Source organism: Oryctolagus cuniculus, chromosome 10 (assembly GCF_964237555.1).
Source record: "Oryctolagus cuniculus chromosome 10, mOryCun1.1, whole genome shotgun sequence".
In the NCBI taxonomy this organism is placed as follows: Eukaryota; Metazoa; Chordata; class Mammalia; order Lagomorpha; family Leporidae; genus Oryctolagus; species Oryctolagus cuniculus.
The window spans coordinates 55,609,047-55,618,031 of record NC_091441.1 but is presented as its reverse complement, the minus strand read 5'-3'; the positions used below and the strand labels follow the sequence as shown (position 1 = coordinate 55,618,031).

Below are 8,985 nucleotides of genomic sequence, written 5' to 3'. Positions count from 1 at the left end.
GCACACCTCCTCGTGCCCTGTGGCTCCAGGCTTCTGTCTTTCTCCAGCTGATGGCTGGGGCTGCCTACTGAGTGACAGCGGCTCTGACTCACTCCAGGGTGACTGGCTCCAAAACACCTTTATTTTATGATTCATCAGAGAAAAGCAAGAAGCTCTGCAAACAAACAAAAAGAAAACTTTCGCGATCCTCCCTCCTAAAGAGCCTTACACTTCCCATGTTTTACTTATGCACAGACATGTACATGTTCTAAAGAAGCATATGATCTCAGCAGCCTGCTGTCCTCACTTTAACAATGCTTTATTATAGGTCAGTAAAGATATACCAAGAGCAGCATTGTTGCTAGCTGTGTGTAGCATTTCAGTGTATGACTGTATCAGGAGTTATTTAAGCAATTCCCCTGTTTGGTAATTAAACAGTGGTGTTGGTGTCCTAGAACGTCTATCACCGGATACCATAGACTGAGTGACTTTGGAGGCTGGAAGGCCAAGGCGGAGGTGTTGCCAGGCTTGGAGTCAGGCTTCTTCTAGGGCCCCTGTCTGTGGCTTGCGGATGGTGGTCTACAGATTTCTTGCTGTGTGTGTCTGTGTCTTAATCTCCTTTTATAAAGACATCAGTCATATTGGATTCAGCCTACCTTAATGACCTTATTTTAACTTAATGACCTCTTTAAAGACCCTGTCCTCAAATACAGTCATGTTCTGAGCTGCTGGGAGGAAACACAATGCAGCCTACAACAACAGTATTTTCACGTGTCTTACTGTGGGCCAGGAACTGTGCTGATTGCTTTACGTAATCATCTCATTTGACTTTTTTTTTTTTTTTTTTAAGATTTATTTACTTTTTTGAGTCAGAGTTACAGAGAAAGAAAAAGAGAGAGAGAGGGAGGGAGAGAGAGAGTATCAGAGAGAGAGCGAGAGCAAGAGAGAGAGAGAGTCAGAGTCTCTCATGCTCTGGTTCACTCCCCCAGAGGGCTGCACTGGCCAGGGCTGGGCCAGGCCAAAGCCAGAAGCCAGGAGCTTTTTGCAGGTCTCCCGTGTGGATGGCAGGGCCCCAACACCTGGGTCATGTTCTGCTTCTTTTCCCAGGCCATCAGTAGGGAGCCGAACTGGAAGTGGAGTAGCTGGGACAGGAACCCACCAGCACCCATGTAGGATGCAGGTAGCAGTTTTATCTGCTGTGCTACAATGCCAGCCCTCATTGAACTCTTTGACAACTCAAAGACAGAGTTACCGTTACCCCATTTCATAGATAGTAAAGCTGTGCATAGGGAGCTGGATCTAAACCAGTCTGTCTAACTTGAGTGTGTTTTTGGATGCCTGAATAAGTTGCCATTTTTACTATTACTTCCCATGCACCTATCTGGTTAGCTCCCTGGGAGAAAGTTAAACTTCTGGGTGAGTGTGTTTAGCATTTTTAATACAAACTGAATGCTTATGTATCCCCAACAGCAGGACACAGGCAGACTGTGGGGGCATCTCTAGGTTTCTGGATACAAGTTCTCTGTAGGGTGTAATGGGATGTGTAATGGGATGATTGAGGTGAGCTACAGACCCAAGAAGAATGAACTACAATTAGGCATGCTTGAAGTTCATCTCTTATGTTTTCATTTTCATGTTGTCTATCATGTAGTTCAAAACAGAATATAAATACCCAACTGCTCAAAGTGAGGTGGTTGTTTAGCGAACAATGCACAATAACACTTTACCTTGGAGGAGAAAAGAGAAATCCCATAACTTTGAGTTCAGCCTCCCACAAACAGGACAGGGACACAATGCACCAAGTTCCTTGCCAAAAGGTAGCAAGGATAATCTTTAGGCCACTTCCCAGTGGGATTGCTGTTTGCATCTGAAACTTCGCCAGCGTGGCCTCTCTTGTCCAACAGTCCCATCCTGCAGGCCCTCCTCAGCACTGCTCATAATGATTAGCTTACAGCATTTCAGCTTTCTCCTCCAATCTCTCCCAACCTTGCCTACTAAACCGCTACCAAAGGCTCCTCCAGTCTTCTGGTGGAGTTGGCAGTGAGGACCCCACTTCTGGTACCAATTTTTGGTGCATGATTTTTCTTAAGTTGGATTTACTGAGATAATTTACACGGGTTAAAATTCACCAGTTCTAGTGAATTTTGACACACACACAAATTGTGTAACCACCACCATAATCAGGATGTAAAGCACTTATATCAGCCCTTAAAGTTCCTTCCTGCCTTTTTTTTTTATAGTCAAATCCCCTCCTCCAATCCCCAGCAACTCTTGATTTGTGCTCTGTTCCTACAGTTTTGCCTTTTCTAGTTGGTTACATAAATAGAATCCTGTATATCTTGTCTTTTGAGTCTGGTTTGTCACTTTTTATTGCTAAGTAGTATTCTACTGTCTGGATGTATCAACAGTTTGTTTATCCACTCACTAGTTGAATGGATTGCTGTTAGTTTTTTACTACTATGAATAAAGCCACGATCCTTGTACATGTTTCTGTGTTGAATACATGTTTTCATATACCTAGAATTGAGATTGCTAGGTCATGTATATGTTTAGGTTTGTAAGAAAATAACTATTTTCTGAAGTGATGAACCCATTTTGCATTCCTGCCTTCAGTGTCTGAGGATTTCAGATGCCAGCACTTGATATTGTCAGTTTTCTTTTCCTGTGTTTAAAGGGGATGGAGCAATTTAGACAGCCAAATAGGTGTGCAGTAGATTCTTACTGTGGCTTTAATTTACATTTCCTTAGTGACTATTGATGTTGAATATCTCTTAATGTGCTCATCCAATTGTCATCTTTGGTAAAGTAGCTCTACAAATCTTTTTTAATTGGGTAGTTTGTTTTCTTATTATTGAGTTGTGACAACTCAGGCATTTTTTTTTGCAAGTATTTTATATATTTTTACTTTCTCTTAACAAGATCTTTGCAAAAGCAGATAATTTTTTTTATAAAATCTAACTTAAGAACTTTTAAAAACTGGTTTGTATTTTTGTGTCCTACCTAAGAAATTTCTGCCTTATCCAAGATGATAAATGTTTTCCCCTATGTTTCTTTTTGGAGTTTTGTAGTTTTAGGCTTAGGTTTGGGCTGTTTCTCAAGTTAGTTTTTTAAAAAAGATTTATTTATTTGAAGGGCAGAGTTACAGAGAGGTGGGCTGGGGGGGGTCTTCCATCTGCTGGTTCACTCCCCAGATGGCTGCAATGGCTGGAGCTGCGCAGATCTGAAGGCAGGAGCTAGAAGCTTTTTCTTGGTCTCCCATGTGGGTACAGGGGCCCAAAGACTTGGGCCATCTTCAACTGCTTTCCCAGGCCATAGCAGAGAGATGGATCAGAAGTGGAGCAGCTGGGACTTGAACTGATACCCATATGGGATGCCGGCACTGCAGGCTGTGGCTTTACCCCTATGCCACACCTCAGGTGGGGGCATCCACAAGGAGACCCAGCCTCCCTGCTCATACATGAACCTGCTCCTTGTGTTTTGGATGCGCCAACGTGACTGAGAAAGAGACAGCGTGTTGGACTTGGCGAGGTCCCCTCTTGATTTCGGCAAGTAGGTCCCTCGGTGTTTTGTGTGCTGTTCGGTTCTGTGAGGGTGAGCACAGAACCCCCTCCTATGCCCCTTTCCTTGTCCTTGTCCTCAGTCTAAGTGACCCCAGGTTAGGCACACACCACCCAGAAGCATAACGCCGTTTCTCGGCTCCTTCTTTTACTTTTGGTTCGCCCAGCTAGCTCAATTGGTAGAGCATGAGACTCTTAATCTCAGGGTTGTGGGTTCGAGCCCCATGTTGGGCGCCAGATGTTGCAGTTGATTTCTTCTGAGATGAGGATTGGTTCTGAAAGGAGGAGTGTGGTGGGGGCAAGAGGCGCGGAGTCACCACACAGACCCCGGGAGTCAGGTGAAAGCAGGCCAGAGGTGAGCAGCCCAATATTTCAGTTGGTACAGTAGCTTAAATAACCAAGGCAGCCAATCCGATCAAGGGGTGGTTTATGCCCTAACCAATCACAGCCTGTTGCCAGGCAGGCTCCGTTTGCCATGTGGTTTCCAAAGCCATCCAATCACAGCCTGTTGCCAGGCAGGTTCCGTTGCCAGGTGGGATTCAAAACCATTCCTGAGTAACTGACTCTCGCTTGCCAGTGGTCATCTTGGCATGGCCTTCTCATTCCACCACAACCGAGGGCTGAGGCACTTGCTCAAGGCCAGGCAACAAGTCAGTCCTCCTGGCCCAGCTGTGTTTCCTGTAGGCCTGAACCCCAGCCGCCTTCTAGGCCCTCGCTCTCAGCTCTTCACATTGGAATTTGTTCTCGTCCCTGCCTGTCACCTCTCCACTCCAGTTGCTTCTCATCTTGGTCTCCTGTTGTAATATTTCACCCACCACTCAGTTACCCAAACAGGACCCGAAGGGAGTGGCTCCACGTGCTCCTCTCTTCGAGCTCTGGTATCAGATGAGCCTCTGGGCTGTACTGATTCACCTTCCAAATTCCTCTTACATCTCCAGCTGGCTTTGTGTCCTCTCCGGGCAGTCCCTTGGTTCAGGAAGTTAGCATCTATCATCTGGACATTCGAAGTGTTCTCCCAGTTGGTCTGCTTTCTCCCAAGTCTTCCTTACCTAAGCTTTTATCTGCACAGCTGCGGAAGTGATCTTTCCAGAGTACAGTCTTGCTAGGCTCAGTCTTCAGCTTGAAAATCTTCGGTGACTCCAAGTTGCCTTCCAGATAAAGATCAGACTCCTTGGCTTGGGCCTCTCGGTCCTCAGGTTGGCTTGGGCCACATGCCTCCGGGGCCTTTGTACTTTAGTAATAAAGATCTTCTCTTATGTGTCTGGCTTTTTGTCCTATATGATGGCAATCTCACTGTCACAACTGGTTTGTACATTTCTCTTCCTGGCTAGGATGTGACTGCACGTTTCTTGTTGTAGCATCACACACGGGGTGTGGTGACAAGTCATTCTAGCCACCCATTTGATTCGTGTTTGTTGACTGTCTACCAGCATGAATCACATGTCTAGCATATATTAAATTGTCATGCTGTCCCTCTACAGAGAGACAGACAGAGATCTTCCATCTGCTGGTTCATTCCCCAAATACCCACAACAGCCAGGGCTAGGCCAGGCCAAACCAGGAGCCTGGAACTCCATGTGGATCCCCCACATGGGTGACAAGGATTCAGTGACTTGAGCCATCACCTTCTGCCTCCTGGGGTGCACATTAGCAGGAAGCTGGATTGGGAGCAGGGGAGCCAGGACCTGAACCAGGCACTGGGACATGGATGTGAGCATCCTAAATGACGACCTAACTGCTACGCCAAACATCCACCTCTTCAAAATTCAAACGGAAGATCAGTGGTACCATATGTTGGGACAGCCCTGAGGACCACTTGGGAATCCCTTTCCACAGTGAGGAATGGCTGAGAATGAAAACGCTGGCATCTGAGACACTCACATGCGAATAATCGTGTTTCAGCTCTATTTTACTCCCAGGAAATCTCGGCTGGATCCAGTGACAGGCTTCGGGGTTTTTTTGAGCTGCTGTGGGAGGAAGCTAAAGAGCTAGATGGTTGGGCCGGTGCTGTGGTGTAGCGAGTAAAGACATTGCCTGCAGTGCCAGCATCCCATATAGGCGGTGGTTTGAGTCCCGGCTGCTCCACTTCCAACCCAGCTCTCTGCTATGGCATGGGAAAGCAGTAGAAGATAGCCCAAGCCCCGGCAACCATGTGGGAGACCTGGAAGAAGCTCCTGGCTCCTGGCTCCGGATCGGCACAGCTCTGGCCACTGGCAGCCAATTGTGGAGTGAACTAGCGGATGGAAGACCTTTCTCTCTCTCTCTCTCTCTCTCTCTCTCTCACTCTCTCTCCCTCTCCTCTCCTCTCCTCTCCTCTCCTCTCCTCTCCTCTCCTCTCCTCTCCTCTCCTCTCTCTCTGTGTAACTCTTTCAAGTAAAATAAATATATCTTAAAAAAAAAAGAGAGAGAGCTAGATGGTGATGGAAAACCTGTTAAAACCAGAATTCCTTGAGTGGCCACCACCTCCCTCCTACCCCTCCAGATTGCTTGGCCCTCCAGATTGCTTGGTCAACTAATGGTGTCACAGTGAGGACAGTGTCCTCCTGGCTTTCTGCCCTCATGCCCTGTGTCCCAGCCTCTCTGGACTTTCCTGAGAGTAACACGGACAGTCACGCCTCCCTGCATCTGCCCATGCCATGCCTTGTGAAGTGCTCCATTCGCCTTGACTCGCTGGTTCTGCCTCTGCCTTTGAGATTCCGTTGCCTGCCAGGGAGTTCCCAGTCCTGCTTCTGCTTGGCTCTTCTCACCCAACCCTCCTGCATATCTCAGGATGCAGTCAGTGCACCTTCCCCTTCCCCACCAGACTCTCCCACCTCCAGGCTGCTCTCTGTCCTCTGCTATCCATTCTGCATCCAGTGCGTTGTCCCATCATCCAAATGTGCAGCTTTAGTGATGCCCCTCTCCAGTTAGAGACAAGTTAGCAACTTCAAGGCCCTGTGGAGGGAGCTTCCTGTACACTCTGCATACAATCTGCCCCCCAAAATCCACAGAGGCAACATCTGTGGGTTCAATCAGCCTTGGAGGGGAAGTGCTTGACTGTGCTGTTGCATCTGTATGGAGCACGTATGTGGTGTAACAACCGTTCACACAGCGTGGATATTACATCTTAGGCATTAGAAGTCATCTAGAGATGATTTAAATGAACAGGAGGATGTGCAGAGTTTATAGGCAAATACTGTGGTATTTTATATAAGGACTTGAGCAGTGACTGTGCTCATTTCTTCCTCCTCAAAGGGAGCCCTTCCTGCACGCTATGGGGCTCGCTCCAGTCTCAGGTGGCCTCTCCCTTCCCCTGTGTTCCACCACTGGCTGAGCCCATCCTTTCTCCTGCCCCAATCACTTGGCTTCCCATCAGCCGTTCAAGGAGCTGCTCCAGCCCCCCTGTTGGCGCCGTTGCTTGCATATGGAGTGCATGTGGCATTTCTGAAGATGTTCTTGCTTTCAGAGGCAGGCATTTCGTGGGGACATCCACACCCCATGTTGGAGTACCTCAGTGTTCCTTTCCAGCTTCCAGCTAATATGTGCATACCCCGGGAGGCCTTGGTTATAGTTCAACTATTTGGGTACTGCCACAAGTGTGGGTGCCCCAGATTGGGCTCCGGGCTCCTGGTTTGGTCAGGCTCAGCCCTGTGGTTACAGGCACTGGGAAGTGAAGGAGCAGGTAGAGGATCTCTGTCCAGCTCTGTCTCTCTGCATTTCAAACAAATTAAAGATAAATAAATAAAACAAAAACTTAAATAAAATGATATTTCTTTCAATTAAAGGCCTTTGCAAAATTCAGAGACCCATGTGATCTGTCACATACATTACAAAGAGCAAAATGGGACAAAGTTAAAGCACATTTTTTACAAAAATTTATTTATTTATTTGAAAGAGTTACAGAGAGAGAGAGAGGGAGGAAGAGAGAAAGAAAGGTCCTCTATCCGCTGGTTCACTCCCCAAATGAGTGCAATGGCTGAGTTGGGCTGATCTGAAGCTGGGAGCCAGGAGCTTCTTCTAGGTCTCCAATATGGGTGCAAGGGCTTAAGGACTTGGGCCATCTTCTGCTGCTTTCCAGGCACATTAGCAGGAAGCTGGATTGGAGGGGAAACAGCTGGGACTTCAACTGGTACCCATATACCCATATGGGATGCTGGCATTACTGGTGGCAGTTTTATCCTCTATGCCACAGCGTCAGCCCCAAAGCACGTTTTAAAAAAGATTTATTTTATTGATTTTAGAGGCAGAGAGAGAGAGGAAAAACTTCCGTCCGTTGGTTGATTCAAATGGCCACAACTGGCTACAATAGCCAGGTACATGGACTAGGTTGAAGCCAAGGAAGCCAGGAGCCAGGAGCTTCTGCATCTCCCACATGGGTGCAGGGTCCTGAGTACTTGGGCCATCTTCTGATACTTTCCAAGTCTCATTAGCAGAGAGCTGGATCAAAAGTGGAACAGCAGCCTGCAGCGCCAGCATCTCATATGGGCGCTGGTTCAAATTCTAGCTGCTCTACTTCCGATCCACCTCTCTGCTATGGCCTGGGAAAACAGTGGAAAATGGCCCAAGTCCTTGGGCCCCTGCACCTGCGTGGGAGACCTGGAAGAAGCTCCTGGCTCCTGGCTTCAGATCAGCTCAGCTCTGGCCATTGTGGTCATTTGGAGAGTGAACCAGAGGATGGAAGCTCTCTCTCTCTCTGGCTCTACCTCTCTCTGTAACTCTGTCTTTCAAATCAATAAAATAATTATAGAAAAAAAAGTGAAGTAGCTGGGACTCAAACCAGTGCTTGTATGGGATACCAGCATTCCAGGCAGCAGCTTAACCCACTTTGTGGCCGCAAAGCAAATTTCTAAGTGTAGGGATAGGTTAGCCCAGCGTTGCTGTCAAAAGATCCCAGGGCTGTTGGTTTTATGCCCCCAGCAGCTCCTGCTGCTGCTGCCGCCTCGGTGTGTGGCAGAGTCCAGTGTCTGGCAGGGCCCAAGGTGACACTCACTAAACAGAAGGTGATAGATGTGTTGAGTGAGTCATTGGGTCTTTAGTAAACATATGTGTACTGCCTATGGAGAAAGCCCAAACAGACTTATACTTCTCTGACCACACTACCCCCAAGCTCAAGGAGAGCCCCCCGAGGCCAGAGAGAGGGTTGTGACACAGCAGAGCCACCTGGAAACAGGCTTTGCTGCCTCCAGTTGCCCTAGAGCAGCAACCACACTCGGCTGCCAGGAGCCTGCCCGGCCAGCACCCTGGCCGCGTGCTGTTTGCTCAGCCAGAGCCTTCCTGCGGCGTGGCTCTATAGGCGAGATCCAAGCCTTGCAGAGTCAACAGAAGGCTCCCGGCCTGTACTCCAGGACGCAGAGCCTGAACTTCCTGCCCTCTGGGTAGGGATGTCTCTGTACCAGAGCCTCACTTGGTCTCCTCTTAAGGGCCTGTGCTCAGGGCTTTGTGTTAACTGCAATGGGGCTTCTTTAAGAGC

The 8,985-nt window shown here is 48.1% G+C and overlaps 1 non-coding gene across 1 annotated transcript; it reads left to right on the top strand.

The window, feature by feature from the left end:
* Positions 1-3,697: 3,697 nt before the first annotated feature.
* Positions 3,698-3,770, top strand: TRNAK-CUU (transfer RNA lysine (anticodon CUU)). Its single transcript has one exon. It is a non-coding gene; the product is annotated as a tRNA-Lys (tRNA).
* The last annotated feature ends 5,215 nt before the right edge of the window (positions 3,771-8,985 follow it).